The sequence below is a fragment of the Camellia sinensis genome, chromosome 8 (assembly GCF_055761805.1).
Source record: "Camellia sinensis isolate YWXY chromosome 8, ASM5576180v1, whole genome shotgun sequence".
Classification (NCBI taxonomy): domain Eukaryota; kingdom Viridiplantae; phylum Streptophyta; class Magnoliopsida; order Ericales; family Theaceae; genus Camellia; species Camellia sinensis.
In genome coordinates this window covers 156883135-156890938 of record NC_138968.1, presented here as the reverse complement: position 1 = coordinate 156890938, position 7804 = coordinate 156883135, and the positions used below count along the sequence as shown (strand labels likewise).

Genomic DNA, 7804 nt, shown 5'->3' with positions numbered 1-7804 from the left:
CAAGTGTAGCCCCATCTTTGATTATGCACATTTTTTCTTAGGAAAATTATCCATAGGTCCTGTTTGAAATATGTGTACACTATCTAATCTAACAACTTTTTGAGTAGACTCAAAAGTCTTGTTTTTCCTCTTTTTCTCTCTGTCTCTCTGCTTTTTGCCTCATTCTTTACGTTTTCCTCTCTCTATTTTTTCTGCGTTTTCCTCTCTTTTTTTTTTTTTTTTTTATCATGGACAACGACCAGTGATCACACTTTTCTTATTCTCTTTCTCTTTCTAATAAATAGTCACTAGTGACTGATGACCACCAATGATTAAGGTTCACTGGCAACCACCAACCATCGACATCAACTCGTGACTTCATCGTCACCGATGGCGAAGAAGATGAGTAGATCTACTCAAATCTAATGAGTAGATCTACATGAGATCCGACTAGATATGAATAAAAAATAGTCGCCGGAGTACAATATTCTTTCTATATCTATTCTTTCCTTTGATTTCTCAATTTTTCTACCTTTTCTCTGTTACACAAGTCTATTTTTCTGTTTTAATGGAGAAAATTTTCAAATTTTGAATAAGTTGTTTTCGAGTATTAGTTACAGGCGGTAAAAACTGTAAAATTTTGTAGTTTCAATTTTTTTTTGGTACTAGAATGAATCATGGTTTAAAACTGTAAAATTTTGCAGTTTCATAACATTCTTTTGAACTATAAAATTTTGTAGTTTTATAACATGTTTTTCAGTTTGATTAATAAGGATAAATACTTAATAGATTTTTGCTCTGAAACTGTAACATTTTACAATTTCAAAACTTATTTTTTAGTTTGATCAATATTGGAGATTATTTGCTTAAACCCTACAAAAATTGAAAAATAACATATGTTTTTTCCATTGTTGCTGTTTTTTGTCGTTACATTTTTTTTCTTTTAGTTTATTAATATTTAGCACATTTGCTATGGTTTTTTGCTCTAATTTCTCCATTTTTTTTTTGAGAGGCAATATTCTAAACATTTCGGTGAGTCTCCAATGATGTTCTTAACGTCCAGCGAACGTTCTAGACATTCTGGTGACTTTCATTGGTGTTTATAACAGTCTAGTGAACTTCCGGCGACTTCCTGGTAATACTCCGGCGACTTTTCAGCAATACTTCGGCGACTTCCTGGTGATGTTGAACATTTCGGCAAGTCTCCGATGACCGTCTGACGGAAGTCCGATGGTGGTGGGATGTAACAGCGTCTGTAAATTTAAAAAAATAAAAATAAAAATAGGAGTTTTTTATAACAATTAAAAATATGTAGAACTAATTGGTGCAAGTTTTTTGTTTTAAGATTAGATGGGTTTTGAACCTTATATATGGGACTTATTAATAAGTTCCCCTTTTTTATTCTTTTCACATTATTATCTATTGCCCTCTTTTCTTTTCTTTTCTTTTTTTCCTTTTAGTAAATTATGTCGAAAGTCCGTAAAGTTTTCTTCTTTTTTTGATTATGTCCCTAAGCTAGATTTTCACCCAGTTAAGCTCGGTAACTTCCCAAATTAGTTCAATGCACTCTTTCCTTCACCCACACGTTTCTAAGTTCGTTGATGGATTTTTCCGATACTAGGAAAAAAAATCAGAAAAAGGGTTTTAGGGTTAATTTTATCAATTTATCTTTTAGGTTTGTCCAATATGATACACTCATATGCTAAAAATGGACCATATATAATAGAAAGACTAAACTGAACCAATTTGAGAAGTTGGAAGACTTATTTGAACATAAATTTAGTTTTGTGTCTTACTAAAAAAAAGTGCAAAGTTTAGGGGCATCTAGCATAATTTACTCTTTTCTATTTTCAAATATTTTTAGGTAAATCTGTAATACATCTCTGTGAGAAAATGCCCAATGTTTGTAACCACAAAAGCTAAAAAATTAAAATGTACTCCGAAATATTTAAGAATAGTAAAAATAATAAAATCGACTTACAATTGCTACATGTACTACAAAACATACACTACAAGAATTTGCACCTTTGAGGATCACTTTTGGCGACTAAAAAAAATTTAGTTGCCAAAAATGTCACTTTGGACAACTAAAATATGTATTAGTCGGCGTTGGTATAGGATGTAGCTACTAAAAATTTTTAGTCGGGAAATATTATTTATTGGCGACCAAATTATTATTTTGTCGGTAGAAATGTCACTTTTAGCGACTAAAATATTTATTTGTCGTCGTTAGTCCAAATTTTAGGCTACTAATTTTTTTTTTAGTTGTCATATATTATTTTTTGCCTACAAAATAAATGTTTATAGCCAAAACCCAAGTATATTTTTATGGTTACTCTGTAGCGACTAAAAAATTTAGTAGGCAAACATTATTTTTTTCCAACCAAATGGAGATTTAGTAGCCAATTACTTTTGGCAACCAATAAAATAGTCACCGTTGATTTACCTGTGGCTACCAAATAGAATAGTAGCCAATAAGCACCCTTTTGCCGACAAAAATTGATTTTAGTAGCTAAAGCTTGAAATTTTTTAGGGCGCGAACTCTTTTATTAATGCCCACCCTTTTCTCTGTTACACAACAACATTCAAACCTCTCAGACAAAGACAATCAAAGACCAAACCTCAGAGAGAAACATCTCACCGCAGCCCACCATACGGAGGACACAGCCACGGCCACCACCGCAAAGCACTACCAGCACAGTCGTAGATCACAGGTTCTCTCTCTCTCTCTCGATGTGTCTGTCTCTCTCGCTCACAGTTTCTCTTTGCGTCTGTCTGTCTATCTGTCTCTCTCTCTCCTTTCCTCTGTTTCCCCCTTTTTTGATTGTGGCTTTAGGGTTTTATATGCTTGAATCGGTTGAATTTGGTGTTCATTTTTGAAATGGGTTTGACTGTTGTGGATTGATTTCTAAGCTAGTATTGGTTTGATGTCCGAAATATGGTTTGATTTTACTAGTTTCATATATTTCCCCCTCTTTTTCCTTTCTCTTTTATTAGTTTGAGTATGAATTTGTTGCTAATATATGCACTTTCAAATTGTATCTGTAATTCTGTTTTGAAAGTGCTCCATGTTTAATGTAATTGGATAGAATGGATGCATTTGTCCGATTTCTAAAATTAGAATCACAACTGGGAGTAAATTACAAATACACTTTTGCAAATATTTTGTAGTTTTATACTGTACAATTTTTTGTACCATTTGCTGATAAATAAGAATTTCCAGTTGGTGAAAGGATATTTGGGTTGACTGACCTATGGAGTTGAATACTTATTAGAACTTTCTAAAGCAGCGATAGTTGATTTGGCTAACGGCTTCCTCATAATAAAGTAAATCAATTACTATTTGGACCATCTTTTCACTTTGTTTATATTCTAGTTATGATCATTTTTAGATCTTTGATTTTTTTATTTGTTTTTATTTTTATAACTTTAGGGAACTCCTGGAGTAACAGGATCAATGCTTTGGGACAGTGGAGTTATATTAGGGAAGTTCTTAGAGCATGCTGTAGAATCAGGGACGATGCTTCTTCAAGGCAAGAAGGTCCTTGAATTGGGATCTGGCTATGGATGAGTTGGGTAATAATAAAAACTATTTTTAAGTTCTATCTTTGTCATTATATACCGTACCATGTGAACAAACAGAGTCTATGAATGTGATTAGTAAGTGCGTAACATGAGGAGTGGAATTTTCACTCAAATTTTTCTATATGTATTTACTAATTTTATATGAAAGTCATTACTTCTCTTAAATTATGATTTTCTTCTATTGTGTTTCCAGCTGCATTGTTGCCCTTTTGGGTGCTGAAGTTATTCTTACTGATTTGCCAGATAGATTAAGGCTGTTGAGGAAAAACGTTGGAACTAATCTGTACAGAAATGTTCGCGGTTCTGCAACAGTGAGTCAACTCATTTGAGAAGAGGAGCCTGTTGTAGAATTGATTCAACCATTACCTGATTATGGCACAAAGATCTTATATATTCTCTTCTACATAACAAAGGTTTTAAAAATTGGTTGTTTCTATAACCAAGTAAGTATAATGGGTGTTACAACTCCATTGAGTGCCTGTTACGGTGCCGTTACAACTGTTATGGCTATTGTAATCAATTTTCCTAAGAACCAATACTAGCTCTGGGTTGTTGGATTTTGCACCTTCACCTTCCACATGGTGTGTCTTGACCTACGAATTTAGTTCCATGCTCCACATACATTGTCATCAAATTATCTAGTATTTGTTTAACGCTTCTAGGCCAAGTAATGATCTTTTATGAGTTGTTTTGGTTCTCATTTAAAGTTTTTGAATTTTAGAGTTTCTTTCTTCTTTTTCTTTTTCTTTTTTCCTTCTTAATTTTATATAGACTCTTATTGTGTTTTTCTCTTATTTTGGATGAAAAAAGTGCTTGGGTCGGATGTAATTTATAGTGAGGATGAGGTGATGGATTTATTGGCCACATTACTAGAACTTTGTGGCACCCAAACAACAATTATTTTGGCTGGAGAATTTTGAAATGGTACAAAATTTTAAGTTGCTTTGTTCTGCCAAAACCACGAGTGTTTTGCATTTATTTAAATTTCACGGCACAAAGTGTTCTGTCACGACCCAAACGCGCCCCTATGGGTTTAGCACCGTAACCGGCCAATAATCCGAGATTACCGAAGGCCTGCTTAACAGTAATACAGTAATACAGAGTACAGGGGCTGGCGAAAGCCAATATAGTAAATAGACAGTGTCCAATGAGCTGTGACAGTCTGTATGCCAAAAAGACTTTTCATTCAAATATATACAGTCGAACAGAACAGTATGCACATATATACACTCATTCAGTTCAGGGACCTAATCCCTATCAAACAGTACAATAACAGTCTATACAGTCGTACAAAACAGATACAGAGACAGACGGGGAAATTAAAAACACTCCTAAGCCGTAGCTCGACAGGCTCGAAACCTCGCAGTGAGGCACAGCGGTTGGCTTGACAAAACTGGAGTTTACCCCGACGCTCCTAGCTGTGGTCTGGTGCCTGGACACCTACATATATATATGAGCAGTGAGCTAAAGCCCAGTGAATAACACAATGCGTAAAGGGGTTAAGAATGAATGTCCTTACAGTAATGAAAACAGTCCATTAAATCAGTATTTCAGTCGTTCAGTCAGTACAGTCATATGTGGTACATCTATTAGCATAACAGTACAGTAAACAGTAGGTCTTAAAAGACCGAGCAGTAAATGATGGCCATCAATCAGTAACAGTAGTGGTTCCAACAAGGGAACTGACAGAGATCTCTGTAACAGTAGCAGTCAGTAACAGTGGTTGCTAAGGATGCCACAATACAGTTCAGAATAGAGGACATACATTCATTCAGTTAACAGTAATCAGTTCAGAAAGCAATACAGTTCAATCGTTCAGAAGATAATCATTTTGAACATATCTTTACACAGTTGTTACTCACAGAGTTCTGGGCTACAGTAAAGCTAGAGCGCGTCCCCAGTCGCCAATCCTACACAATTACAGATTGAACACACACTAAGCTACACAGTTGGGAAAATAATAACTTAATCCCTAACTTGCCTCGGTGTGTTCTACATTTATGTCCTCACTAAGATGCCTTAAACTAGGCCTAAGAATGCCTAGGATGAGATGAGGATACAAAGATGCACTTTAAAAGCATTTTCAGACTTTTCAGAAAACAGGGGTCACGCTCGTGCGTAGGTTACTCCGCTCGAGCAGAGATGCAGACAAAGGTTTCCGCTCGAGCGTAGACTTACCTGCTCGAGCATTCTGCCAAACAGTCAAAAGTGCTGGATAGGCGAAAATCACGCTCGATTGGGCGCTCGACACCCGCTCGAGCATGAGACACAATGTCCCGCTCGAGCGTCAATTATTCCGCTCGAGCGGACTTCAAAACAGAACAAAATGCTGGGAGCACGATTTCCACGCTCGAGCGCCAGTCACCCCGCTCAAGCGTGAGTCCAAATTCTGGAAATTCCAGATTTGAACCTCAAGCTCAAAACCAAGTTTTAAACCATAAATTTTGATCCTCTTGGGCCAATTTTCCAGAAAACACAGCAAAACTCATACTTTAACATGATTCAAAGCTCAATTTGTAAAATCAAAACCCAAGGGTGTTTCAAATAAATCCAATTCAAACCAACTTCCATGAATATGAAGAACATGCAAACATGCATGAATTGAAATCATTTCAAAGCTTCAATTTAATGCTCTAAGGAGCCAGTTGTTCCAAAACAAGATGAAAACATGGACTTAACATAACCATGAGCATGCATGAGACAATTCTCCATGGAATCAACTCAAATTCAACAATTCAAACATGCATGCAATAATTAAGCTTCAATGGCAACAATTTAACTCCAATTCATGGCCTTAGGCTCTCATCTACCATGAACCATGCACAAACTAACTTGAAAACAACAATAAGAAGATGAAGTTCTACCTTAAGTCTAGTAGTTCAAGTGTAGAAACTTAGATATGGAGATCAACCTCCAATTCCTTTAATTTCCAAGCAATTCACAAACAAAAGTTGAGATGAAATTAACTTTTCTAGTTTCTCTCTCTCTATGGTCGGCAATCACAAGGAGAAAGGCTGATGAATTGTGTGCCTAAGTATATAATAAGGCTCAAATATGTGTAACAAAGTGGCCACTAAGGGGGTAGTTTGGTATATAAGCTTAACTCTCTTGATTACTCAATTTAATCTAATTTAATCATACCAAATCGGTTTTCAGATAAAGATGCTATAAATTCACATAAATCACGATGATCATAAAACACTAATCGGTTTCAGATTCGGTCGCCGATAAGACCTTCAATTGGCAGTTTAAACACAAAGACACGAACAGATAACCAAATAACCAAACAGATAGAATTACAATAAAACAGGCATACTCAGTCAATTCAGTTTCAATTTTAGTCAGTCAGTTCAGTAGTTTATTCAGTTCACTTATCGGTCATAATCAGTTTCAGTTTAACGGTAATCAGTGCTTATTTGGTAAACAGTGACGAGGGTTGTTGCAGTGTTCAACGCGAAAATTACAGGGGAATTAAAGAGAATTTTGCCAAAAAGAGTAGGTTAGGAGTGGAATAGGTTAAAAGGACATAATGAATTTGAAAATGACAAAAGTAGGCAGAAAAGATATATGGTTGAAAATAGGACAATCTTGCTTTACATCTGCTCATACTTGGGGTTATTTGCCCCATCTCACTCAAGGTAAAAAGGAATCACATTATGATATTGTAACTAACGTAGATTAACTAACCTAATCTGTCGTTTGCTTGGTGTTAACATGAGAGTTTGATAGTTAACATGTTTTATCATTTTGTACAAGAGTAAGGAAATAGGGATTACTCTATGAATTGCAGCTCAACTGTTACAATACCTCTGGTACTGGGACTTTTGCATGCTACAAGGTGTCCCTTTGGAGATGTACTGGGCTCTGTTGGGTGTGGTTTTGGTATGTAATAATCCTATTAGCTCTTCTTTGTTGTTGTGTTCCATATGTAGGCATATGGGAATATGAATAATTTATGTTCCTTCGAAGAACCTTTGAGTAGTTCTTTTCGTGATGTTTTACAAACAATAAAATGGAGTTAAATTGGATTAATGCAAGTTGTTCCTTTAATCCCATCATTTAATTCACGGATCTTGGTAGTGTGTGGAGTGTGCTTTGAATTGATTTTTGATAAATGATTTATGTATGTGCCTCTTGTGCAATATCATTGTACTCAGTGAGCACATGTTACAGAATTTATGTTGAGATTTGTGAAGAGATTAGGGGTTCAATTAGCTTTCCTATCTAGTGGACACACTCT

General features: G+C 35.4%; 1 long non-coding RNA gene across 2 annotated transcripts; it reads left to right on the top strand.

Annotated features, from left to right (window-relative positions):
- The first annotated feature begins 2471 nt into the window (after window positions 1-2471).
- Window positions 2472-4231, top strand: LOC145796723 (uncharacterized). Of its 2 annotated transcripts, none has more exons than XR_014337212.1 (3): window positions 2472-2693; window positions 3413-3555; window positions 3758-4231. It is a non-coding gene; the product is annotated as an uncharacterized LOC145796723 (long non-coding RNA). The 2 variants fall into 2 exon arrangements; XR_014337211.1 differs by having other exon boundaries at window positions 2484-2693; window positions 3808-4231.
- The last annotated feature ends 3573 nt before the right edge of the window (window positions 4232-7804 follow it).